Genomic DNA, 27,714 nt, shown 5'->3' with positions numbered 1-27,714 from the left:
GAGAGAGAAAGAGAGAGAGAGAGTCTTTAACAAGAGCTGAAGCGAGAGTGTACAGGTGCCACCATTAGTAACTGGAACAAGGATTTGTGAACATCACCAAAGATTTGTCTTGCTGGGTTTATGACAGCCATTGCAGGTAGCTTTAGTGGCGAAGCCCCTTAAGGGCTGGAGCTTGGCGTCTCCTGTCGTCGTCGTCGTAATCGTCGTCAAATGTAGTCACGGTAAAACACCGGGACATCTTTTTACGTCTTGCACTAGAACGTAACGCGTACTAAAAAAAAAAGAAAAACACCGGGACACTCGTTTACGCCTCGCTCTGGAGCGCTTCGTAACACGTACTAAAAAAACACCGGGGCAATCGTTTACGCCTCGCACTGGAACGCTTTGTTCTTTAAAGACAGGAAGCTTTTACAGCAAAGCTGCATACCTCTACCCACCAACGGTTTCAACTCCGTTGGCGAAAATGCCGAGGCGCCAAATATACGCTCACACACTGCATGCCTCGCCCCTCCCCACTGGGTTTCACATTAGTGGAGATGGCCCGGGATTTTTCTTTTAGGGAGAACTTCTTTCAACACGCACCAATGCAGCCAGGTAGTTTCGGGAAGAAGTAATTCATGTAAATTTACGAGACCGTGTTGCAATTACTTTCAATGGCCCCTGTTCATGGTTGGGACAGTCAGTTTAAGACTCCGTTGGTGCGGCCGTCTACGCCCCTGCCGCTCAGCTGCGTGTCGGGGCAAGAGCTGGCCAGCTCACTCTCACACTCGCGTAAGGGGTTTGGGATGGGTGGAAGATGGGGGTTTCTCTGGCATTGTGGTAAGCGTGACTCGAGCTTGGGAGGTGTTATCGGCAAAAGCCATTTTGCGTATCATCATATGCAGACGATATCCTTCCCCTCCAAATCGCAAGAACTGACAGGCATTTAAGCGCCCTGTTAGCGCAAAAATCGTATTAGTCGACGACAAACTGGTAGCTAACTATACTTGAAACGTTGAACTTGTCAGTGGTCCTATTGGCATTGCATAACAAGGACGAGGAGAAGAAGGAGCAGGAGGAGGAGGAAACTTTATTTGGGCTAGTCTGTACTGGTATTTTATTATTGCTAGTCTCTGGGCCATGCGAAAGCTCCTTCCAGGAGTCCCTGGCCTGCGGCGGCCAGAAGGGCGCGGTTGACCAGGCAAAGCTGGTCAGTTGGGTTTTTCTGATGGAGGCGAAAGGCAAAAACGCCCCTGTGTACGAGATTTCGGCGCACGTTAAAGATCCCCTGCAGGTGGTCAGAATCAATCCTGAGCCCTCCACTATGGCGCGCCTCATCGCCTGCGTTGCGTCGGCACGTTAAACCCTACAATCAACGATGGTCGGTTGGGTCGGATCATTCCTGTCCACTGCTCCAGGGTAGGGGAGGAATGGGAGTTGGGGCAGGAATTCGGGAACATTCGCAGACCATGTGGTAAAGGGTGCATGTGGATGGGCAGTTGTCGACTCTCGATAATTGGAAGTCGCTTAATTGAAATTTTCTGCTATTGCAAGTCATGTTATGGTCCCGGCAATTTTACATGCTGTTCAATGGAAGAAATCGCTCAGTAAATAGAAGCTAAAACTTATTATATCGGGTAATTGGAACTTACTTGTGAGAAAAGCATCGAAGGGACCGTCATTTCTCGATAAAGTTCAAAATTTTGAAGCGCCAAAACGCCGCCGTGCTCTGCACTATATGTCGGCGCCATCGCAACTGAGGCAGAACACAGTCGATAAAGCGGCAGGTAGTTCAGCTGAGAATCCCACCAGCGTACGCAAACATTATTTGTTGCACACAGCAGTTTGCGGAATGGGGAAGCTTTAGAACGTGCGCCGCCTACATGGAACCGCTATCACATTTTCTTGAAAACACTGAACGTCTAGATCAGGGACCAATAACTCTCAAGATTATAGGGCCATGGATTTGACCCTCGAAGCAGCGCGAAGCTCTGCGGAGTTTGTCCTCTATTTGGATGACATTGGCCTAATTTCAAAACTTTAAATTATGTGGCCCACGCTCAGAACAAAAACCAATAGCGTGTAAGGCCGGTATCGCGTCAAGTCCACGACAGCTTTTTTTTTTCTTTTCCTTTCATGCCCAGCTCTTTCCTGGGCCTTTTCTTCCCCCATCCCCAAACCTCAGCAGAGAAGCATGTAGGCGACTGCAAACACCGGCAAACCTCTTTGCTTTTTCAATAAAGCGCCTTCTCTCTCGCTCTCTCTTCCAGGCTTCGAACTTATCGATAATTCTGAACTAAGTGCAAACCGTGTCGTATGCTCAAAGTGCCGACAAAAGTCGACATTCTGAACGAAATCAAGATTGAAGGCGCGTTGCGGACTAATAACAACGATGTTCATGTGCTTTTTGATTAATTGGAAGCTTACTTAATTGGAAGTTTTTTTCGGTCCCCGTGTACTTCGCATTAACGGGAGTCGAAGTATTTGCAGGTGGCATACTAGGAACAAGAAGGGCGGACGCAAGCACGATGCAACAGTAAAGAGTCTTTGATAAGTATCGCTAGGCTCTCGCTTCCGAAGCACGCAAGCAGAATGAACTTGCCCCTAGGAAATTTTATTCTTGCTATACGATGCGCAAAACTCTTTTCCTCGTTTCGAGTTGTGGATATTTGTGCGCACGAATATCCACACCTTCATTACTTGCATGAATCCAAGCATGTATATCCGGTATCCGTATACGCATATTCCTTCGCCCAATATGTACCCGAGCGAGTACATTGATATGAATCATCATCATCGTCGTCGTCGCTTCCGTCATTATTATTATCATCATCATCATCACCTTCTTCTTCTTCTTCTTCTTCTTCTTCTTCTTCTTCTTCTTCTTCTTCTTCTTCTTCTTCTTCTCTAAGCTCACTGCAGGGCAAAGGCCTATCCCATGGATCTCCAATTATACCGGTCCTGTGCTAACTGCGACCAATTTATCCCCGCAAACTAATTGATCCCATCTGCCCATCTAATCTTCTGTCGCCCCCTGCCACGCTTGCATTCTCTAGGGATATACTGTGTTACCCTTAATGACCAACGGTCATCTTGCCTTCGCATTACATGCCCTTCCGAGTCCCCACACCCATTTCTTCTTCTTAATCTCTACGTATTGATACGTAATTGATAAGTAACTATAGGCACATGTGTTGCATATACAGCCCGGCGACCAAATCTGTACTTGCAACCATCCGTATATACGTTTGTGCATATGTCCGCACACGTTCCTTATATACATCGACGCGCAGGCGTATATTCGATGTGCGTAAGTATGTATGAGTCCGTACGTATGTTCACCCATATCCATGCCCTGTTCCTTTCGTTCGTACCCATGCATGGGCATCCGCATAGGTACGCATGTCCGAACACCAATGATGCAACGGATTGCCTGTGTCACAGACGTGATATCTCAACTCTTGTAGTACACATATGCACGTTCATGTGTACCATCAAAAACAATGGTGTGCGTACCACAAAAGCAGCAATTTTGGTTTATTTCTGCCGCACGGCAGCCCGGGTATTATGTGCGGTATTTTTGTAATACTTTAGTAATTATACATCTCAAATGTATACAGTTTTTAGGCTGCTATGGAAGAGAAATAGCCCAAATTTGCGATTTTCGTGGTCCGTAAACTATCGCTCCCAAATGTACGTACGTACATTTGAATAGGGACGGACGGGCAAGTGCACATGGGAAAAATACACAAACCAGCGTGCCAATCTATATACAGCGATCCACCCATCCGCTCGTTATAATCCGGCACGTGTGACAAAGAAGTGTCTGGCGGGAATATTTCTCGCACACAAAATCACACACCTAGAAAGCAGTTCCTCAACGACGTGGCGACACCGGGCACCTTGTCTCTCTTATGGAATACAATAGACATAAAACACTGTTAGTGGGCCGAAATGGAAGGCGAAACACTCTTCTCCACGTGCAGAAGACATGCGCTAGCACAGACCCGCTCGTATACCTGGACGTGTTCCATTCGACGTGAAACATGGTCGGAAAAATACGGAACCTGTCAGATACGCGCACCGTTGAATACACGCGTGCTTTTTTCAAACGCGACGTGGCAGCTGGGGCAGAACGGGTGCTTCTTGTACGCGGCTCCCTCACAATTTTGCCGCTCTTTCACGTTGTTCAAACACACGTGGAGGCCAAATAGACAAAGAAAGAGGGGCCGGCGGGGAATCCCCGACATGATAAGCCTTTCAGCCGGAACATCATCTGCGAGCACTCCTGCCATCTCCCACGTTTTCTTCTCCTGCCGATTTTCTTTTCTGGTCCCGTCGACATTTTTTTTTGTTTGTTTGTTTCTCGATTGATGCTGAAAACGGATGATGTAAAAGGGAGCTCTTTCTTTGTGTTCATGTTGCGAGGTGACAAACCGATCGGGTGGGTATCCCGTGAGTAATGGCTCCAACAGCGTCATAGTTCCCGTATTGAAACACAGCTCAACCTGCACGGCCATTTTTAAAGCGAAAGCTTTCTTATTGGGACCGATGGCGTCCCAAAAAAACTAATGCTCTTTTCCGTAGACCGGTTGGTCGACCGAAAAGCTCGGATACGATCTCTAGATACACGGAACGTGCGTGAAACCGTGCCTCCATTGCGTCAGAGGGTTACTTGAAAATGGCGGGAAAGGAATGGTTCTATAGGTAAGACAATACACTCAACGATCACGAAAAAGGACTAGGAGTACAATAGTATTCCTTTATCTCGTAAACCACGTACCGGTATAAATTTAGATCGGTCGTATACAGATGCGTTTGCTTAGTGCGCGAAAAATCGTCGCACGCTTTCGTTCTCCGTTTGCGATTTGGGCCTTTGAAGGAGAGAGAGAGAGAGAGAGAGAGAGAGAGAGAGAGAGAGAGAGAGAGAGAGAGAGAGAGAGAGAGAGAGAGAGAGAGAGAGAGAGAGGGGGGGGGGTCTGTGTTGCGCTGCGTCACCGACGCCACGTACGTATCACGCCGCACCCGTCCTCCTCTCCGCAGCCTCACACGAACATTGTTCACGTGGTCCGGATAAGCCTTACCACACCAACATCTGAACGTTGTTTCAACAAACGCCGTCGCGACGTCTTCCCGTCGGGAGGGGGGGGGGTTGTATCACGTAACAGTCAAGTGAAGAAGACGACAGCAGTGGTATGTGCCCTTTGGGTTAACTTTTATAATTGAGGACAACAAGCGCTTCCAGCTACCGGTCTCTGTGCTCTCTCACTAGCATTGTTCAGCATTGTAAGTATTGTGAATACATTGTATTTCCGTGCTTCTGCCCCTTAAAAAAATTTATATATATATATATATAGGAAATGAGGGGTTCGCTGGAAATAAGACAGAAATAAGGGCTGGCAGTCAAGAAAACCTCGGAAAGCAAAGTGGAGGATATGGTAGGTCATAGAAACAGATAAAGAATTTAGAAAGAAAGAAAGTGGTGAAAAATTGCCCTCCGGGTGGGATCCGAAGCCACGACCTCCAGAATACCGGTCTGGTGCGATAACCACTCCGCTACCGGCGGGGCTATTTTCCCACCACTTTCTCGGGTATTTACGTTAAGGTATTTTTGTTTCCTGCACTTTGGGGTGGTATCCAGCGCCACTCAGACTACTCGGGGTGAAGGGTATCTTCTTTTTAACCCCCGAGCCGTGACTCGAGTGTCTACGACATGACGAGAGTGGTCGACCAGCGTTGAACCCTCTTGAGCTACCCTTGGCACCAAAACTGCCAGAACAGAGGCCCTCGCTAAGTATGTAGCGAATCAGAAAATAGGAAATGGGGGGCTCGGTGAAAATAGGACAGAAAATAAGGTTTGGCAGTCAAGAAAGCCTCGGAAAGCAAAGGGGAGGTTGTGGTGGGTCATAGAAACAGATGAATAATTTTTGAGTCTGAGTGGCGCTGGCTACCACCTCCAAGCACAGGAAAAAATTAAATTGACATAAATACCCGAGAAAGTGGTGGGGAAATAGCCCCGCCAGTAGCGCAGTGGTTATCGCACCAAACCGGTATTCTGGAGGTCGTGGGTTCGGATCCCACCCGGTGGGCATTTTTTCACCACTTTCTTTCTTTCTCAAAAAATTATTCATCTGTTTCTATGACCCACCACAACCTCCCCTTTGCTTTCCGAGGTTTTCTTGACTGCCAAACCTTATTTTCTGTCTTATTTTCACCGAGCCCCTCATTTCCTATTTTCTGATTCGCTACATGCTTAGCGAGGGCCTCTGTTCTGACAGTCTTGGTGCCAAGGATAGCTCAAGAGGGTTCAACGCTGGTCGACCACTCTCGTCATGTCGTAGACACTCTAGTCACGACCCCGGGGGTTAAAAAGAAGGTCCCCTTCACCCCGAGTAGTCTGAGTGGCGCTGGCTACCACCCCAAAGTGCAGGAAACAAAAATACCTTAACATAAATACCCGAGAAAGTGGTGGAGAAATAGCCCCGCCGGTAGCGTAGTGGTTATCGCACCAGACCGGTATTCTGGAGATCGTGGGTTCGGATACCACCCGGCGGGCATTTTTTCACCACTTTCTTTCTCAAAAAATTATTCATCTATTTTTATGACCCAGCACAACCTCCCCCTTGCTTTCCGAGGTTTTCTTGACTGCCAAGCCTTATTTTCTGTCCTATTTTCACCGAGCCCCTCATTTCCTATTTTCTGATTCGCTATATATATATATATATATATATATATATATATATATATATATATATATATATATATTTATATATGACAGAAATAAGGACTGGCAGTTAAGAAAACCTCGGAAAGTAAAGGGGAGGATACGGTAGGTCATAGAAACAGATAAAGAATTTAGAAAGAAAGAAAGTGGAGAAAAAATACCCGCCAGGTGGGATCCGAACCCACGACCTCCAGAATACCGGTCTGGTGCGATAACCACTACGCTACCGGCGGGGCTATTTTTCCCCTCCACTTTCTGGGGTATTTATGTCAATGTAATTTTTTTCCTGTGCTTGGGGGTGGTAGCCAGCACCACTCCGACTTCTCGGGGTGAAGGGGACCTTCTTTTTAACCCCCGGGCCGTGACTCGAGTGTCTACGACATGTCGAGAGCGGTCGACCAGCGTTGAACCCTCTTAAGCTCCCTATGGCACCAAGACTGCCAGAACAGAGGCCCTCGCTATGCATGTAGCGAATCAGAATAGGAAATGAGGGGCTCGTTGAAAATTAGACAGAAATAAGGACTGGCAGTCAAGGAAACCTCGGAAAGCAAAGGGGAGGATATCCCAGGCAGCACAGAAAACGTGGCCAACCTTTGGCTTATTTTTGGCTGATGCTTGGCCTGTTTGGCCATTGGCAAAGCTTGGACTGCCAGAGAACTTATGTTCTTTGGCATGCATTTGGTCACGGAATACTTGTTGTCTGTTCGGCCAGCTTAGGTATTTACACCAAAGGCAATCATCTGGCCACAGAGAACATGTTTTTTCATTGGTCACCATACGTCCGACGACGAACAGCACGCGTCCGGCCACAGATTACATGTTTCCTTTTTGGCCAGGTGAGGTCGGAAGACGAACTGCAAGCGTCTGGCCACGGGGGCCGCGTTGTCTGTTTCGCCAGTCTAGGTCCCCAGATGAACGGCAAGCATCGGCCCACGGAGTACACACTTTCTCCATGGCCACCATACGTCTGATAACGAACAAAGAGCGTCTGGCCACACAGTAATCGTTTCCCATTTGGCCAGCGGAAGGAGGAACACGAACGGCAACAGTCTGGCCACGAATTACTTCTTTCCTGTTTGGCCAACAAACGTCCGAAGACAAACAAAAAGCATCTGGCCCCGGACTACTCGTTTTCTTTGCGGCCACCCATGTAGAAAAGACCTCAAGACAGAGAATTGCGCGTGTGTACGTGAAGACATCTAGAAGGAGGGGTCGCGGTGGGCGGTAAATACAATGGTGCGGGGGAACGAGCCACTTGTCCGCGGGGACTCTGTCCGCGGGGACACTCGCGGAGCTACATACCATGTCCGCGGGGACATGGTATGTAGCTCCGCGAGTGCCTGGCGGTGGCAGTGACCTCTACCACGAATCTCCCTTTCTGTGAGTCAGCTAATGATGGCCATTATAGGCGGAAAGATCTCTCCTTTAGTTTATAAGCTCTGATAAAGCAAGTACGGCTGCTGACATGAGACTTGCTTTAACTGAAATAGTAGTGTGTGGGATGCTAAATTCAACTTCAAACATTTTTTTCGCGCCGAATCTGGCTTAAACAAAAAGGCACACCTAAATGCTACATTGACACCACACGAGGATATTAAGTTAACGCCGCAAAGGCGAATCTAGCGCATTTGAACGCGTTCTTCACGATTTTGACTGCCGCCATTTTTACGCAGCCGAGGTGATGAATATGTATCCAAAATTAATTATTACGAGAGCATTACGAATAGTTACTTCCGTACAATTTCCTTGTGGGGCTATCAGTTGGCCAAGTACTTCAGTAGTATATTCGATATCGTCAGCGACGAGCCATCTATAAAGTGAACGACACACCAATGGAGGTTACTGGTGACACTGCTGAAGGAAGATCCGGCATGAGGTGGCGTCTTGCCTAAACACAGAAATGTTTGCCCCTACGCCTCCGTCACCCCCATCCGGTTTCTCCCACGTACGCTCTTTTTACGAACATTTCCGGCCTAGCGGACCTTTGTGGTTACTAAAACGCTTTTGAGCTACTTATATGGATTTTTCCTCACTCGAAAGAAAAAAGAAGCATCGGTTCTGTGCGGTACTATAATATGCTTGTTTAAAAACTTCGGGGAGGAAGTGAAAGAATACTGTCACCCGCCGCGATGGGTTGGGGGCTAAGGCGTTCCGCTGCTGAGCACGAGGTCGCGGGTTCGATTCCCGGCCGCGGCGGCAGCTTTTCTGATGGGGGCGAAAAAAATGCCCGTGTGTACGAAATTTCGGCGCACGTTAATGATCCCCAGGTGGTCGAAATTAATCCGGAGCCCTCCACTACGGCGCGCCTCATCTCCTGCGTTGCGTCGGCGCGTTAAACCCTAGAATTAATCAATCTAATGTCTGCTCAAACGTTGGGCTGAGTGTAACTGACGGAAGTGGAGGGGTAGGAGAGGGAGGATAAGGACCATAAGCGAGAAGTAATACGTTTGAAATACCCACGAGTATGCTTGAAGTGCACTTCATATATGCTTTGTATTTGTACATGTATTTCAAGTGCATTAAAAATTGCATTTAATTTTTAGTAAATATTGAAAATACAATATTAAAAATGCGGAAAAAATACAGTGCATTTAAGTACCCATCAAACAGATGAAGAATGTACTGAACCTCACGAATGCGTGCTTAAAGGAGCCATGAAGAGAAAACACAAGTTTGGTTCATTCAAAAGATTGTCTCGTTAGAATCATACTGACACCACTTTTAACTTAAACTTCGCTCAAAAAAGCTACATAATTAGGAAAAACGGGAATGGTCATGCGACCCATCAGCTCATTTCCGGCAACGGAACCTATGATGTCACATGAGCTAAGCTCTGCGATTGGCGGAGGCTGGCAGAAGCAGACGCAAATTAGGTAGAGCTTACAAACTAGACGAACGAGCGATTTGCGCTTAAATTTAGGTCACATTCTTTACAAAGCAATAAGAATGATGGAACAAACAGTGGAAGTTACGAAAGCACATGTAAAGATGGAAGTACTGATGCGTTCTGCTGTTCGTACTGCGCACAGCATGCTTGGTTTAGCTGCACAGCACTACGGGGCTTGGGGTTGTCTCAGACGACACTGGCCGATTGACGCAAGCAGCAGTGTCTTACGTGAACCCATTTGTCGAGCGAGCACTGTTTCAGGGAACGAATATTTTCTACCAGAACAAAAACAAGCCAGGTTTAAATGCGGGCAAAAACAAACCAAACGCTTGCCACGGTATGGTGGCGCCATCTAGGTTACGGAACGTAAAGAAACGCGGGAACAAACCAACACCGCTGTACAGGGTGGAGACAACCTTTGAACGGTCCCGTGCCGCCGCAATTGGGCCAACGGGCTCATCGCGTTATTCTTTTCGTTTCCCACGAGACCTAGCAACGCGAAACAGACAATATGATTCAAACTTCTTCAGTAAACCGCGTTGCGGCGATAATTTTAGCGCGGTTTTGACACAATGACTTGCTTCTGCGGCGAGCGAGCAACCGAAAATGGCGGCGCCAGCGTATACGTGTCTCTACCCTGTACGGCGGATGCGTGAATGAAGGTATTCTAGGCTGCAGAGCGGTCGGTTCCTGTGATGTCATTTGGGCACACGAAAACGCACGATTGAGCGGGAAAATTAAAATTTTAACCTAAATTGTTTAATTTCTCAGTGAATAAAGCACCGTTTGTATCCGGACAAGCGCTGGGGGCACTATAAAACACGAAATCTTTCGAATAAAACCAACTTGCATTTTCTCTTCATGGCTCCTTTAAGGCATTCAGAATATATTGAAAATGTATTTCTACCCGCCAAACGATCACGGTGTAAATGCACTGTAAATATAAAAATACGCTTACCTAACCACATTTAGAGCAGCCCTCTGAGTATACTTTAAAAGTGTGCTGAAGCATAGAAATATACTCCGAATATATTCGAAATATATTTATAATGCATTTTACGTTTGTGGAACAAACAGGGTAGAGATATATTCTCAATGCAGGAAAAATATTTATTGGAAATACATTTTAAAGGTATTAAAAAGCTTTGCCGAAATACATTTCGAGTACACTACAGGGGCTGCTTCAGTTGCTGCATCGTAAGATTCACGTAAAGCATATCTTAAGTGCCGGATAAAATACATCTCAAATGAATAAACGTGCTGAGAATTTCTCCTCGATGTTTACTTATAATAAAAGAAGCTGAGGGAGATACTTTCACTTTTTCCTTTTCCCTCAAAAAATTTTTCAAACCGGTCTAAATTATCTTTCCTAAAAGTCGCGTGATTAGAAAATAATTCCATTCATTTTAACCATCCTCTGTTGATTGGCCGATCCCCTGATTGGGTATGTGCCATAGCTAAAGGCGCAACAACAACAACAACAACACTTACTGCGCTGTCTAAGGCAGGCATACATATAATCTCTCCGTATTAGAGAGAAACTCGGCGTACAAATATGTAAGCGGCGGTGTACCAACGCAATCGGCAAAGCAAAAACATCTAATTCAACGAGTATGTATGAAAACACTTGCACTTTGCCAGCGTTGTTACGATGGTATCGCTGTGGACGCTTTGAAAATTTTCTTTTTCTGAAAAATATATTGGCCTCAGATGGACAACGCTGGCTATGCTTGCGAGGCCGAGCAGCTCGGCGCCTCTCACTGCCGCTCACTACCTCCTCCCCTGTGCCCGGTACCTGCGGTAAGCGGCGCACCCCTCCTTCACGTTTTGTCTGCCCTCGCTGCGTTTCTTTTGCCTGCCTTGTGGTGTTACACGTTTTCGGACTCCTCAATGCGCGGGCGTCGTGCGGACGCAGTCTCTGCTTGGACGTCGCGTTGCAGTGGCGTTTTAAATGCGAATGCATTTCTTAGTCGGGGGTTGTCGTGCGTTGGCCGGCGTGCGCCTAGCAACAGCGGTGGCGCGCCTAGCAACCGGAGCACGTGATAGCTCGGGCGGGAGTAGCGGAGGGCAAGGGGAGAGGAGGAGCGCGGTCGGCGTGTGAGGGCGCTCGCATCGCGGAGCTCGGGCGGAGTAGCGGAGAGTGAGTGGAGAGGAGGAGCGCGCTTGAGCGTGTGAGGGCGCTCGCATCGCGGAGCTCGGCGGAGAGAGCTCGCGCGCGGGGCGGGCGTGTTGCGCGGGTCTCTCTCTCCTCTCCGCGTACCCTCTCTCTGCTCGCTGCGCTCGGAAAAATATATATAAATGCAGTGGAGCGCGCGCCTCTCTCCTTGACTGCTTGCCGCAGCGCACTCATCGGTGCACCCAATGCATTCGCATTTCCGCACGATCCCCTTCGGGGAGTTGGGGGGAGTTTTTGATCAGGATTGCCGTCTAGCCAAGGTAAGCACGATTTACCAGCTATTTGCGTGTACGATGTCGCACAACAGTTAGTCGAATGTATGTTTGCCTTGCAATCAAAGAGTGTTAACGCCTTTTATGAAATCCGCACGTGGTTGTTAAGCTTACTTCCTCCGCGAGAAAGATTTCCTACCGTACCTACTCCGTGCAAGGGAATGAATTCACAAATCAACGACAGCAAGAAGACGTAAAAAAACGGATTTTAGTGCTTTCCTTTTGCGCCTAATTTTTAGCTCGGGTCCTGCTGAGTTGCCCGGGGACTGTTGCTACGAGTTTCCTTGTAGATCGAGTTATTCCGTTCTGAGCTTATTGAGGACTAACACCTGCAGTAAACACATAACAGCCAGGAATGTTTTTAGCACAGCCGGTTCACAGAAAGTCCGCCGTCCATGTTTACGCGCTTGAGAAATTTGCGAAGTGTATTCATGCTGAGCACGAGGTCGCGGGTTCGATTCTGGACCACGGCGGCCGCTTTTCTGATAGAGGCGAAAAGCAAGAACACCCATGTGTGTGAAATTTCGACGCACGTTAAAGACCCCCAGGTGGTCGAAATTAATCCGGAGCCTTCCACTACGGCGCGCCTCATCCCCTGTGTAGCGCCGGCGCGTTAAACCCTACAGAGTGTGAGAGGGAAAAAGGTTCCCTGCCTGCACTACATAAGTATCGCACCCTACAAACAATCAAAGCAGTGTATTCATGGACGCAGGTTTTTCAATGCAGAGCATTTCTTTAACTCACGATGTCACCCGGCGTTGTCGGCGTTGGCGTGCCTCGGCGTCCGCAACAGCCGTTCCAGGTGCGCCCTCTCCCCCACTCCTCCTCTCCCGCATCACGCTACCCTCCTCGCTCTCAACAACAGGTCCGCACCCCTCCCCCTACACTATATAAAAAAATAATACTTACCGGCGCCTGGTTTCGATCCCACGACCCTGCGGGCGGAATGCAAGGTACATGGTGCTCTACCCACTGCGCCACAAAGCCGACACAGAATGGAAGGCTACGAACGCGCCTTATATCCTTGACTCATTCAAACTACGTCAAGAAGCTGCTGATACAACGCATTCACTACCTGTGGGCGGAACGCGAGGTACATGGTGCTCTTCCCACTGCGCCACAAAACCGACACACAATGAAAGGCTACGAACGCGCCTTATATCCTTGACTCATTCAAACTACGTCAAGGAGCTGCTGATACAACGCATTCACTACCACCAACTCCCCAAACACTAAACGTTAACGCAATACACCCACCCCCTATGCGACGCATTTACTCGAGTCCCCCTCGCGGGGAGATGGGCCCTTTCTTTTTTTAAATGCAGAGCATTTCTTAGCCTCGCCTCTTCCTGCGTCGGACGGCGTCCACAGCTCCGCGTCCGAAGAAGGTGCGCCTCTCCTCCTTCCCTCCTCTCTCTCAACAGCAGCTGGCGCGCGCATGCGTCGTAGTCAGCCCGTTTGCTCCGTCGCGGTCTCGCGTAACAGGTGCGTGATAGCAGTGCGGTGGGGCGTGGAAGGGCGCGCGCTGCTTGCGCATGCACGCTCTCCCCCCCGTACTGCTCTCTCTCTACTTCGCGCGCTGCAAATATAAAGCGGCTAGCGGTCGCTCGTGCTTCCGTCACTGCGTTGCTCCTTCCTTCCTTGGTTGACGCTCGCTCCACCCTAACGCGACTTTACTCTCCTCTCTCTACCCCAAAACAACACCAACGCAACTACGACCCAACTACCCACCCTAACGCGACTTTACGCGGCGTTTACGACCCCCAATGCTCTGCATTTACTCGTGTTCCCCTCGCGGGAAGGCGCGGGAATTTTTTCTGTTCGCAGCAGCCGCTCACAGCACAGCTGCGCATGTTCACATCAGCCGCCGTACGGGGAAGGAACCCAGTTTGTGGCATACATGCATCCGACTAATGCGCATGCCCGGGCCATGCGGCGAGAAGCCGAGTAGCCTTCGCGATTTTTGTCTGTCGCATGTCGCCATTCTGTCAACTAAAGCCAGGAAAGAGTTTATGCCGTATGTTTGGAAGTGACCAAATTTGTTAAAAGCCACCCAGGTATTCTTCGGTGCAATTGGCTGTAGCGACACTAAGTGCTTCATGCCCAGGGACTTAAATGATGTGTCCATCTAAGACAAACTGTATGAGTCGCCGGTAAATTACAATCAGTTTCCGTTCTTATGGCCACCCAGAGCCAAGAACCAGGGGTTTATGCAGAATTTCGATTTTTGGGGGGTGTCAGTGGGATGTTTGGGGGGGGGGGGTGTTGTATAAATCCCTAGGCAGGGTGCTTGTGGTTGTAGAATCTTTTTTTTTGGGGGGGGGGGGTCGAAGTCCTTCTGGGGGGGGGGGTGTTAGGGGGGGGGTGTATTAATCCCTGCAAACAAAGAACCAGCAAAGGAAGGACGGAGAAGGAAGGGGGGCTGCGAGGGGGGGGTCAACCAGTTACTGGCACGAGAGCCGTCGGTTCCCAGAACGGGTCCCCCGGCCGGATTCGTCTCTTTTTGTGCCTTGGATCGCTCCCCCAAAACTTCGTGGAACTTCAGGACGTTCCACCCCTCCTCTTTTGTGTTTCCTAGCAAATTTTCCTCTCCTTGCTGCACTCATTTTGTACTGCATTTACGAACATGTGTGCGCGTTCCGAGGGGCCCTTATGCCGCTCGTGGTCAAGTGATAATTTCAAAAATGTGCCCATAGGCACCGGAAAACAGCAAGTCTAAAGGGGGTGCGCGTGGGCTGCTTGGCGGTTGTGTGTGTTTACAGCCTAAATTGCTCATTTGCGTCTAAAGGGTGTACTTAAACGAGTTTTTTTAGGTGTCTCGAGTATTTATGAAGCCACTACTTTTTACTTGATGGTCCCTGACGCTAACAGGTGTTTATCTGTTTTTTGTATGCTAACGACACGGGCATTTACAATTATTTTCCGCGTTGCTCCCTAATTAAATGATTACGTTGTCTGTGTACAGCAAAAAGTATAAAATTACCGGTGATGTGCGGCGGAGAGCAAGAAAATTACATATGTGTGTAGGCAAAAATACACTTTTTTTTTGCTTTGCTTGTTTTAATCACTTCGGTTAGGTGCCTACCATATCAGAGCTTGTAATTTTAAGGACGGCTTGAAAGTTTTTTTTTTTTTCGAAATAAACTTACTTTGCCGTTCCTTTGAAGGCATTGTTGAGTGCTTACGCCAATCTAATGGCTTTTATGTAAGCTTTCTACTACAATCCTGCCCATGCATTTTTAAACAGTTTCGCTGCGCACTATTTTTTTAACACGTAATCTCCGAAGAAGTTGACGCCGAAATACGGAACACATAACAATAATTATAGTTAATAAGATTACTATTTATCTTATTTTATTAGCGTCCTGTGAGGTCACATACCATTTTTGTCCAAGTTAGTTAAAAAAACTAGAATGGCCACCATTTCAAGTTAACTCAAGCGTCTAAGAAAGAGAAGCAGCGTAACGCTAAGAACTCTGTTGCATGTTTGTAACGTTGTTAGCTGTGTCTTTTTTTGAACTAATTTTCGCTAATTTTTATCCCTACACAATCTCCATACATAAGCCACCCCCCCAACCACCATTCTTTCTTTATAATGGTATTGAAGATTCAATGTCGCTGCCGCATGACGATATAAACTATGCTTCACATTACATACGTTGCCTTACGTCCTTCAAAGGGGCATTGTTTTCATGACAGTTTTTTTTTTCTTTGAAGGAGAAACTAAAAAATCCTTGCTCACGAGGAACGTTGGTACGGCTAGAGAAAAGGCCTGATTGATTTGACATTTATTTGCCTCTGAAAAAGAAGTGTTTCCCTAATATTTTCCCCTGTTTTCTCTTCTTTTCACTGTAGGTGCTGGTGAAATTTCCCGCGTGGAGAATCCGAAGTACGAGGACTCTGATGCACAACGCTGCATGCGCGCTGGCTGCAGAGGTGGTTGAAAGGCATTCATTCCTGCTGCTTAGTAATGGCGAATTTGGCCACTTTGCTCAGGTGTACAATAAACAACTTTCAAACTGCCAATCTGTGCACATACATGCTGTTCTTTTCAGTCATTTGCTGGCCCGCAATCCGAGCATGGCCGGTTTACATTTTCACAATGGAGCATATCTTGAGGCTAGAGCCTATTAAACTTTTCGAAACCACAACATGAAATTTTCTAGTTGAACGTTAACAATTCCCCCTAAGACACATTGCAAGGCATCTCTCAATCTATTTATGGTTTTATTTAGTATACGCTAGTAACACATTTTGAGTATATTTGAAGCAGTATTTTCGGTGCATTTAAAATGCATTACTAATGCATTTTGCACGTATTTAAAATTACATTTTCTGAGCATTTTATGCAAATAAAATTCATTAAATATATATTTTCAATGTTAATCCAAGGTTAACGGCCTGCTGTAGGGCATGCATGGCAGCAGCCTTGGGCGGGCTTCCTCTGGCCTGCATAGAATAATCTGAATCAGGCCAATGGTAGGCCATACATAATTACCAATGGTAGGCCATACACGCTCGGCCAATGGTAGGCCATACATGCTCGGCCAGTGGTAGGCCATATATGCTTGGCCAATAGTAGGTCATACTTCTTTGGCCAATGGTCGGTCAGCCAATGGTATTAGCGGCCATAGTAGATTGGCCAATGAATGACAGCCAAGCTTCAGCCTTACACGGCCAAGGAGCATTTTGGACTAAGGGCCAAACACTTTGGCCGAAGATTGGCCAGGAGGAAAAGGGCTGGCCAATGTTCTTTGGGCAAAGATTGGCCGCAAATGCTTGTGCTGCCTGGGATGGTAGGTCATAGAAACAGATAAATAATTTAGAAAGAAAGTGGAGAAAAAAATTATTATTGTCTTATTTTCAACGAGCCCCTCATTTCCTGTTATGATTCGCTACATGCATAGCGAAGGCCTCTGTTCTGGCAGTCTTGGTGCCATAGGGAGCTTAAGAGGGTTCAACGCTGGTCGACCACTCTCGACATGTCGTAGACACTCGAGTCACGGCCCGGGGGTTAAAAAGAAGGTCCCCTTCACCCCGAGAAGTCGGAGTGGCGCTGGCTACCACCCCCAAGCACACGAAAAAATTACATTGACATAAATACCCCAGAAAGTGGAGGGGAAAAATAGCCCCGCCGGTAGCGTATACATAGTGGTTATCGCACCAGACCGGTATTCTGGAGGTCGTGGGTTCGGATCCCACCTGGCGGCCCTTTTTTGTCTCTACTTTCTTTCTTTCTAAATTCTTTATCTGTTTCTATGACCTACCATATCCTCCCCTTTGCTTTCCGAGGTTTTCTTGACTGTCAGTCCTTATTTCTGTCTTATTTTCAACGAGCCCCTCATTTCCTATTCTGATTCGCTACATGCGTAGCGAGGGCCTCTGTTCTGGCAGTCTTGGTGCCATAGGGAGCTTAAGAAGGTTCAACGCTGGTCGACCACTCTCGACATGTCGTAGACACTCGAGTCACGGCCCGGGGGTTAAAAAGAAGGTCCCCTTCACCCCGAGAAGTCGGAGTGGCGCTGGCTACCACCCCCAAGCACACGAAAAAATTACATTGACATAAATACCCCAGAAAGTGGAGGGGAAAAATAGCCCCGCCGGTAGCGTATACATAGTGGTTATCGCACCAGACCGGTATTCTGGAGGTCGTGGGTTCGGATCCCACCTGGCGGCCCTTTTTTGTCTCTACTTTCTTTCTTTCTAAATTCTTTATCTGTTTCTATGACCTACCATATCCTCCCCTTTGCTTTCCGAGGTTTTCTTGACTGTCAGTCCTTATTTCTGTCTTATTTTCAACGAGCCCCTCATTTCCTATTCTGATTCGCTACATGCGTAGCGAGGGCCTCTGTTCTGGCAGTCTTGGTGCCATAGGGAGCTTAAGAGGGTTCAACGCTGGTCGACCACTCTCGACATGTCGTAGACACTCGAGTCACGGCCCGGGGGTTAAAAAGAAGGTCCCCTTCACCCCGAGAAGTCGGAGTGGCGCTGGCTACCACCTCCAAGCACACGAAAAAATTACATTGACATAAATTCCCCAGAAAGTGGAGGGGAAAAATAGCCCCGCCGGTAGCGTAGTGGTTATCGCACCAGACCGGCATTCTGGAGGTCGTGGGTTTGGATCCCACCTGGCGGGCATTTTTTTTCTCCACTTTCTTTCTAAATTCTTTATCTGTTTCTATGACCTACCGTATCCTCCCCTTTGCTTTCCGAGGTTTTCTTGACTGCCAGTCCTTATTTCTGCCTTATTTTCAACGAGCCCCTCATATATATATATATATATATATATATATAGTTTCCTATATATCATATATATATATATATATATATATATATATATATATATATATATATATATATATATATATATATAGGATAAATTGGGGTGTTTCCGAACCCTCAACTGTACAGCAAATGGCATCCCGAAGTCTTTACTCCTAAATGCACTCACTGCAATAGCATTGCGGACCTATAGTTCACATGGTCTGGACATGCCCTTTATATAACGACCCGAACAGAAATGTGGAATCTTGGGTGATCTTATTACTCAACCATAAAGCAGAAGATCAACGCAAAGTCATCGGTCTCGCCCTGACCGCCGCCGAATCCCCAGGGATTCCGGCCGACTGTTGGGGGTGAACGGGGGTCTAGGCTAATGCCCTCTCCCTCGTCATTTTAGACGGGTGAAAATAAAAGTTATTTCTCTTCTCTCTCTCCGCCTATGGTGTGCCGTTATTTTGCTCGAGCGGTATGGCTCTGGTACTCCTCCCTTTCTTCAGGTTCCTCCTCTCGCTAACACCGCTTTGCCTGCTGTTGTATGCTTATTGGTTCAAAAAGAAATGGGAAGGAAAGGCTGCACTGTGGATATGATTGTACCCAGCTCGAACTCCCGCAGGGGTTGGCGTTTCCTCATCACCAAATGTTCGACGAGAGAGAGAGAGAGAATAAACTTTATTTCGAGGACTATCAGTGATTATGCATCATGAAAGCGATGCTGGTGGCTAGGTCGTGTTGATGGCTGTCAGCGTGAACTGATCAGCGACCTCGGCAGCCCTGGCGACCAAGCGGGCCTCTAGGTCCGGGTCCGAGCTGCGCAGCGCGGCCTCCCACCGTTCCTCGGAGGGTATTTCGGGAAAGGGGTTTTTCGGGCAAGCCCAGATGATGTGGGATAGTGTGGCATGACCGCCACATAAGCAGCAGGCCGAAGTGGGGTACAGAGCTGGGTGGATGTGCGTCAGGACGGCGGGATTAGGAAAGGTGCCTGGCCGCAGTCACCCCACGCGGGCACGACTGCTCGCTGCCGACACGAAGGTTCCTGGACAACAGGATCCAAGGCCTTCGATAGGTGCTCATGATGGCCAATGTCTCTGGCCTTTAGTAGCGACCAGTCTAGGAGGCGCGCACTTGCCAGGACCGAGGAAAGAGGGATTGGCTCACTTCTTAGGGAAGCTTCTCGTCCTCAGTATCGGGAGTAGGGCTTGTCGTACTCTATAAGGATTACTCCTTCCACCTGATGACTGCTGCCCGTACGGGGAGGGTTCCCTGGTGGGTGAGTGGTTGGCATAGGAGCACATTAGAGGTCGACCGAAACCCTATAAGTCACATAGGCTTTCCTATGGAGATAGGTGATTCAGATGCACATAGGGATCGACGGATGTATACAGGGTACAGTTACCCCGCCTGCCGGACAGTTAGCTTTACCAGTATCCGAAACCGTCGAGACGAGGGGGTTTAGTACCTATGTAGGCTGGGAAGGTGTCTCTTGAGTACTCGGGGGACCTGGTGGGTGTTAGCCGGGGGGCTGGTTGTGAAAGGGGTCCAGAGATTAGGTGTCGTCACTCCATCGCAGGTTCTCCCTGTTCTTCGATGTCGGAGCTCAGATGGTTGGAACCTATAGTGGGGTCCGCTGAATTCCAATTGGAACCGTCTGACGCCCATCCTGAGTTTTCAGGCCTATTTTAGGAGTCAGACATCTAAGGATTAGAACAAAAACCTCGCTGTCCCCATTCCCACCCACTTTCCCATAACCTATTCCTTATTACCACCATCCGCATCCCTCATCCCAACCTTTCCTGCTACCGTCCCAGGGGAGATCAGGGGAGTCTCCCCGGGCCCGCTCTCCTGGCTGTGGTGTCGCTGTGTAGCATTTTTCCCTTTTATTTTCCACTTCGGTGGGTATTTCCTTCTCTTCAAAACTCTAGTTGACCTCGGTCCAGTTTGTTTATTTTTAATTGGCGTCACCCGTGATATGTATGTGGTACGGGTTGAGCTTTTATTTTATATTATAGCCCTTTAGCTTTATGTCTGAAGAAGTCGCCACGTGTGAGCCTTAGAATTGTCTAAAGTTTTGTCCGCCAGAGGATAGGTCAAGCGGGAGAGGCGGTAGTGCATAGTGATGTCGTGAAAAGAGACCAGGCGATCCCGCGCAGATCGCGCCCCGTGGTAGGGATAGAGGCTGGGCCCAGCCCGGATCGTGAGTCCTCGGGCGTGATCGTGGGCCGCTTCGTTCCCTTCGAGGCCCGAATGCGCGAGCGTCCAGGCCAGAAGAACTGGCTGTTTTAGGGGTCGGACAGAGTTTCCTGTCAAAATTTTGAGTGCCGGCTCTGGGATGCGACCGGTGGAAAAATTTTGAATTGCAGTTTTAGAATCGGAAATGATCGTGCTGGGAGTGGGGTCGAGTGTTTGAGCTAGGGCTATGGCCGCCTATTCTGCTGTCTCTGGGCGGTTGGACCGAACGGTGGCCGAATTGAGAAGTTCCTTGGCATTGTTCATGGCTACAATCGTGTATGCGTCGTGGAATCGGTATTCTGCCGCGTCGACATATACAACTCGGGGATTGTCGCCGTACATCTTGTGGAGTGCTTCCGCTCGCTTTAGTCTCCTAGCGACGTAGTGCTGAGGATGCATATTACGGGGCAACGGTTTGATTATTAGTTGGGAGTGTATTGACGCGGGGATGGAATGTAGTTGCGCGAAGTTTGTATGGTGACCGATACCCAGTTCTTGAAGGATGTGCCTCACCGTGCTTGTTCGGGCCAGTCGCTCATACTGACTCTCGTTAAGTGGGCTTCTATCAGCTCCTGAGCTGTATTGTGGAGACCCATTCCGTCCAATCGGGCAGTGGAAGTACCGGGAATGAGTCGAAGCGCCAATTTATAGGTTCGCCTAATTAGCACGTCTATTTTATCAAGGTCGGCCTTAGTTAGGTTCGACGAGAAACCTGCCGCTTCTCTTCGACCGGTAGCAATTCCACTTTGTGAACTGTTATCTGCAAAAGGCACGTGCACAATGGCACCGCCCAAAATGGCACGCGCTCGCGGCAACATTGTCGCACCATTTATTCCCTGTGCAAGCTTTTGTTCAATTTTTTAGTATGTCTTGTTTTTGTTAAAAACAATATTGAATTATAACATAGAGCAAAGATGCACATATTTTTGGAGTAACGTCATGTGGAGGCCAGATATTCGTTTCAACGTGCGTTCATTTCAATTAATGCAACTCAAGTCACCGGCGCACCTACCCGGCAGTATCTCGTGGCCTCGGAAAGCTGGCCAATTCTAGGCATACTTACCTGGTGTCGGAGTGTCGCTGGTCAAGATGGTGGTGCTGCATGTCTTCGAGCCCGGCCGCAACGGGCAATGTACCCTCTGCTGTGGCGTGTCCGGTCGATTCTCATGAGTCATTTGGAGCATGAGTTGGCAGCTCTAGGGGAAGAAGCCTTCCTTTTGCGTTGGTCTCGCTTTATAGAGGTCAGGAGCAACATCCTGAGCGTTTCCCTAGTGCCGTACTGAGTTCAGTATAGTTTATGAACTCTTTCTTTGAACTCTGGTGGACTTTATGTGACTTCATTTGCAGTAGCTTGTTGCCCACGCCAAACATTTTTGCGCAGTGTGTAGAATGACTACGTTACATGAAAAATGATTGGATAATTTTCTGTACTTAGGGCAGCGCTGTTATCACTAGTCGCTGCGCCTTGACATGTGGGTTATAATAAATTCTCTTTACCCTCCCCCCCCCCCCCTCCCAGGGCGAGGCGCGGGCATTGCACTGCGCCCGCGTTGACCCCTGCCACTACCCCAAACTGGGGCAGATGGGGCATGCAATTTTTGGTAGTGGGGGGACTGCGTGCGCGCTTTCCCCCCTTCCAATTGCAACTTCCAAAATCAGAATGTAGCATCCCTGCACCTAGAATAGGGCAAAACAGCTCACTTCACTAGGTAGCTCATAACGGCTCCGTGGCTCCGTTCACTAACGTAAACCGGTTCATTTCAATGACTTAGCGGTTCATTAACCAGTGTTAGGCACAACCTAAATTTATTGCTTAAATCAGAGTGCAGGAACTTATGAAACCTTTATTCTGTCACAGCATCCAGTGTACTTGTCCATAAAAGAATTGGCTTCACCATCATTACGAAAGTTTTTGTCAACTTTATTAGCTCGCAAACACGCCACGCCCTCTACTTGTGAGCTGTGACGCCAGAAAAAATGATTCTGGAAAACACGATGCAAGGATATCTTAATATAGGAAAAGTAAAATGTCATGTCCGCTTCTTGGCACCGATAATAGATGACGCAAAAGTAGCACACAAGACCCGGCTCTGTCGGCCGATACGCCTCTACTGACTCTACCAGAACGTGCCTACACAATTTGCCCACAGCCAGTCAGAACGGTTCTGTGATTGAGTGAGCAGCCGTTGAGTGGGTGGTTCTTTGGGAGAGCCACTCTGCCAAAGAACCGCTAGGAGCCAAGAACTGCCGCTGAATTGGGCAGCTCAGAAGATTCGGCTGGTTCCTGACTCGGACAAATGTAACTGTGGTGAATCATGTAGGTCACAGAAGTTTATTTTCTTATTAGTTTCGAAATGCAGACGCGGTTCGTTCACTGCTTCTCGAGCCATGCAGTGAACAGAGGGCGACACTGAGCCGCGACACCCAGCACCGCCATCCGGGAATAAGATAAATCGCCGCTCGCCAGCGTCGGCCGTGCGCCAGCGTATTCGTGTTTCGGTTGCGCTCCTGACTGGCGGCACCGGGTGAAATGTAGTATACGCAATTTTTAACTTTTGTATTAACTAAAACATACTGCAGTAATTCTACCGCACCGGGCTAGGAATAGACTGTAGGACTGAACTGTTGACTACGCTTACGGAGGAGAGGGGCAAGCGATATTGACGTCCCAGTGCCACGCATAGCCAGAACGCAGGTGGAGCATTTCGTGCGGACGTTTTCACGTTTCCACAGTTTTTTTTTAAATGCAGAGCATTTCTTTAACTCACGATGTCACCCGTTCTTGGCGTCCGTAGTTGTCCGCATCGCTCGCAGGTGCGCCCTGTCGGCGCGATCGTGGCGTGATAAAGGCGGTTGTCGGCGAGGCTGCAACGCGCTCATCGCCGCGGTATCTCGTCAGCCCCGCTCCTCCTCGCCTACTCTCCGCTCGCATCGCGCGCTCTCTCCGCGGTCGGTTCGCGCCCAACAGGTGGGGGCGCGCGCGTCGCGGGATCAACATCTGTGGCGTGATCGTGACGTCAGCATCGCGCGCGCGTGGCACGATCGTGGCGTGATAAAGGCGGCTGTCGGCGAGGCTGGAACGCACTCATCGCCGCGCTCTCTCGTCAGCAGTTGCCACAAGTGCAACAACATTAACGTAACGCAAACTACTTAACGTCGTGCGCCCCCGGAAATGCTCTGCATTTGATCGTGCCCCTCGCGAGGGGGATGTTTCTTCCATCAGGAAAACGGCTACCGCTGGCGGGAATCGAACCCGCGTCCTCGGGCACAGCATTTCTTCCATCCATCGTCTTGTCATCATTCACTCAGTTAGGACGGTGACGCTGCTGAGGCCAGAAACGGCCGCCAAAGGGCTGCGCCCTAAAATAACAGCACATTTTTTTTTCAGCGAATTTGTGTTTCCGCTAGAAAGCACAAATTAATTAGCTGTTCACAGCATTGGGAATAAGCCGTTTTGTTCGCATACTTGAAATCGGACCGCCGTGGTTTTGCGAGTACGGTGCTCCGTCTCACAGGATCGGTTGTCTGGGTGTAGTGCGGTCTGTACGCTGCGCTACAGTAGCATTGACTTCAAAGCAAGTATAATTACCTTAAATACGCGGGCTCCAATGTGCATTCAGGCGGGTCGGAAGCATCGAGAACTGTAAACCAACTGGCGGCGATTTTCGATTGATTGATTGTGCGGTTCAACCCACCGACGCCAGACAGGCCATGAGGCGCGCCGTAATGGGGGGATTGGGATTAATTTTGACCACCTGGGGATCTTTCACGTGGCCGGAATCTCGAACACACGGGCGTTTTCGCTTTTCGCCTCTATCGGAATACGGCCGCTGCGGCGCGGGAAACGAACCTGACGACGATTTTCAATTTCACGGCTTGAATTAACGCCAATTCCCATAATGCGTCCTGCTCCTCGCCCCTGACAGTTCGTTTCCGCTGGTGCCAGTTCGTCCCACCCCGAGATCACGTAGCGAGCACGTTTTCTTGCTCCGCGTACGAGGTGAAGCAGTATCGCCTCATGAGCGAAAGGAAGACTCAACCTCTGTGCCTTCCGTCTCCTTTTCCGTGAATACACTCACAACGTACACAGGTTTCGCTGCAAGCCCGCCAGGAAATGCCCGTGAACGATTTAAGACTACCTCTTACTTTTTAGGGGGTACACAGGGCCTCCAAATATTAGAATCATCATAAACGGATCCGTTTATTTTTTATTGTTCTCTGAAGTTGCTGTTGTGAGCCCCGTTAAAATGACTTTGTTTTATTGAACAGCATTTATTTGCAGCGCAAAAATTCCACATGCCTTGCTGTTATACCTTGTACTGACGTAGGTATTTCTACTTTTTGACAGTTCTTTTTGAAACAAATTGCCCTACTTTGTTTAAAAACAATCATATTTTTTTCCAAAAAAGGGGCGAGATGTTGCAGCCCTCCATTAGTTCTCGTACAATAAAATACGTCTGTGTTACGTGCCGCATGAATTTTCATTATAAACGCCGCGGAAGACACATGTACAAAGCAGAGAAACCAACCAATTTATTGTAAGCTCACGAGTATTAACAGCTGGCAAACCGATATATTTTGACAGCAGCATTTAATCTGCTTGGTAGTCATCGCCATTGTATTTTCTAAAAATTTCACGGAAACATGTGCCGCCTAGCTGTTAGGCTGTGACCAGCCTTCCCAACTCGGACGATTCAGGGCGGCGAAGGCGGTAGCTTTCCTTCTGCGCTTTGTTTCTTTTAAAGCCTCCCGGTCGATAACACTCCATCCTGTCGCCGTTGCAGCGTATTCCGCAAACTTAAGCCACTTAATCGCACCTAACCACTTAATAGGCGCCTTTGGAAGGGCGCGTGCACGGTGCCTGAAGCAGGCGGCCGGCCAGGACGGCGCGGCTCGGCCTACCCAGTGATGTGCGGAGGCGCGGTAGATGGCGCTGCGCTCGCTCGGCAAACTTGACTGCACGGAGCCACCCCTTCTAGCCACCGTAGCCGCAGTCTCTTAACCGCCGTTCCCAAAAAGAGAGAGAGAGAGAGAGAGAGAGAGAGAGAGAGAGAGAGAGAGAGAGAGAGAGAGAGAGAGAGAGAGAGAGAGAGAGAGAGAGAGAGAGAGAGAGAGAGAGAGAGATCAAACTTTAATTAAAGCGGCCCATGTCCAGGCTGCCGAAAATAGGGTTCTGGTGGGCCTGCAATGCGTTCAGGCAGGTGTTCCGCTGGTGTCAGGGTCTCGTACATGGGCAAAGTGCCGGGCGAGGCGAGGGCAAAGGATTGGGCGAAGATCTGGCGGAGGAGTGGCCCAGCTTTCCCATGAGTGTAGAATGTGGGATGGTAAAAGGTGTGGATGAAGAAAGTGAGGTGATCGCCTGGCGCGAGGACAAGTCCAGTAGGTGTGTTTAACGTCGGTGTAGGCACCACACACCTGACAGTGGGGCGTGCTATCTCGGGTCGTTATATAGTGAAGAACTAGGTCCCAAGGGAGGGAGAGAGTCTGAGCCTGGCGGATGTAAGTGCCTTCGTGGCATGTGAGGTCAGAAGTGAGGAGGAGGAAGATTGCGACGGGAACTGTGCCGGTCCTTCAGCTGTTGCCTCTGGGCCTTGCGATGGGCGGCGCGTTCTTCCTTAGGGCTGTAGTTCTGGGGCAAGGATTGAGGGTTGCTTGGGTTCCGATTCGCACGAGCAAGGGCACGAGCCCTTTCATTCCCTACAATTCCCTGGTGTCTGGGGACCCACTCTAAAAATGTAGCATATCAGCTCGTGATGAATGTGCGCAGGTAAGGAGTTAGTTGCGAATTCTCTGAGGGTGCCTTGACTATCCGTGCGGATGGTAATTGCGGCTCAGAAGATGCGGCTCCGAGAAGAGCGGGTCTCAAAAAAGGGCGGTACAGAAGATCCGGCTCTCCTGACTAGGACTGTCTGCTCACACGACAGGAGGCGCTGGAGGAATTTGGAAAATTAGCCCCACCTGGCCCGGCAGTTGCTTTCTCGCAACGATAATAGATGGCGCGAACAAAGAGCAAAAAAAAGCTACTACAGGCAATCAGAACAAGGATAGAAAAAAAGGCAATACTGACCGCGTGGCAAATGAGCAGGATGAACTTAGTGTACAAGGGCAAAGGAGACAAGACAAATTTGAGCTCGTACAGGCTAGTAACCATCACGTCAGTGCTGTACAGGTTAGCAATGCAGGCAGTGAAGTTCGAACTAAAGCAGTGGGTAGAAGAAAATAGGATATTAGGGGAACTTAAAAATGGGTTTTGAAAGGACAGAAGACTAGACGACAACTTATTTGTAGTAAGCCAATGCGCAGAGGTGGCGAACATGCAAAACCGACATCTGTGGTTAGCCTTTCTGGACATTAAAGCAGCGTATGATAATGCAGACAGGGAGCGGCTATGGAGTATCCTGGAAGATGAGGGAGTGGGGGCAGAATTCATTAGCTTACTCCTATACCGGAAGAACCGAGTGCAAATAGTGTGGGAGGGGGATAACATACAATAGGCCTGTGTACACCTAGAAGGGTTTGGAACGATGCCCTTTCTCTCCACAGCTGCTCATGATCTACATGGTGGGGTTATAGGACTGTACGCTGGGGTTCGACTTATCATACATGAAAAACGGGCAGGTGGTGGAACAACAGGTTCCGGGACAAATGTATGCAGACGACATATTGTTTATGGCGGACAACCAGATAAGTATGCAGGGCTTGATGGATATATGTGGTGAAGAAGCGGCGCATGTAGGCTAGCCTTTAGCAGAGGAAAATCGGGGATCATGGTCTTTACAACTGCACGGATCACAAAACAGTATCAGTGCAACAATTAGAAATACCACGGGTGAAAGAGTGTAAATATTTAGGAGTATGGCTGAACGACAGCGAAGGCTCACCTTAGGACAAAAAAAATTCACCCGCATTTCCCCGAAGGGGAGCATGGGGAAGTGCGAATGCACGGGTGATGCTATGAGGGGGAGTTATGTTGAACTGTGTTGGCATTCGCCCGTTAGTTGCATGTAACACCCCGCGTGATCAAGTGGGGATTCACACACCCCGTTAGTCCCTCTCTGGAAATCTTGGTGATTTAAAGTGTATGTTCAAGAGGGAATGAAATCACACACACACACACAAACACGCAAGTAAAGTGCCACAGTATTTATTTACACATCAGCACCTGCCC

The 27,714-nt window shown here is 48.8% G+C and overlaps 2 non-coding genes across 2 annotated transcripts; both read left to right on the top strand.

The window, feature by feature from the left end:
- Positions 1–18,101: 18,101 nt before the first annotated feature.
- On the top strand, positions 18,102–18,174 carry Trnaa-ggc (transfer RNA alanine (anticodon GGC)). The gene has a single exon. It is a non-coding gene; the product is annotated as a tRNA-Ala (tRNA).
- Positions 18,175–22,012: 3,838 nt separating this feature from the next.
- LOC144150363 (U1 spliceosomal RNA) lies at positions 22,013–22,180 on the top strand. Its single transcript, XR_013318516.1, has one exon. It is a non-coding gene; the product is annotated as a U1 spliceosomal RNA (small nuclear RNA).
- Positions 22,181–27,714: the final 5,534 nt, after the last annotated feature.

This window comes from Haemaphysalis longicornis, unplaced genomic scaffold (genome assembly GCF_048455015.1).
Source record: "Haemaphysalis longicornis isolate Haplotype H1 unplaced genomic scaffold, Haemaphysalis longicornis Haplotype H1 scaffold_8, whole genome shotgun sequence".
NCBI classification, from domain to species: domain Eukaryota; kingdom Metazoa; phylum Arthropoda; class Arachnida; order Ixodida; family Ixodidae; genus Haemaphysalis; species Haemaphysalis longicornis.
The sequence above is the reverse complement of the archived record's forward strand: the minus strand, read 5'-3'. Positions and strand labels throughout refer to the sequence as shown.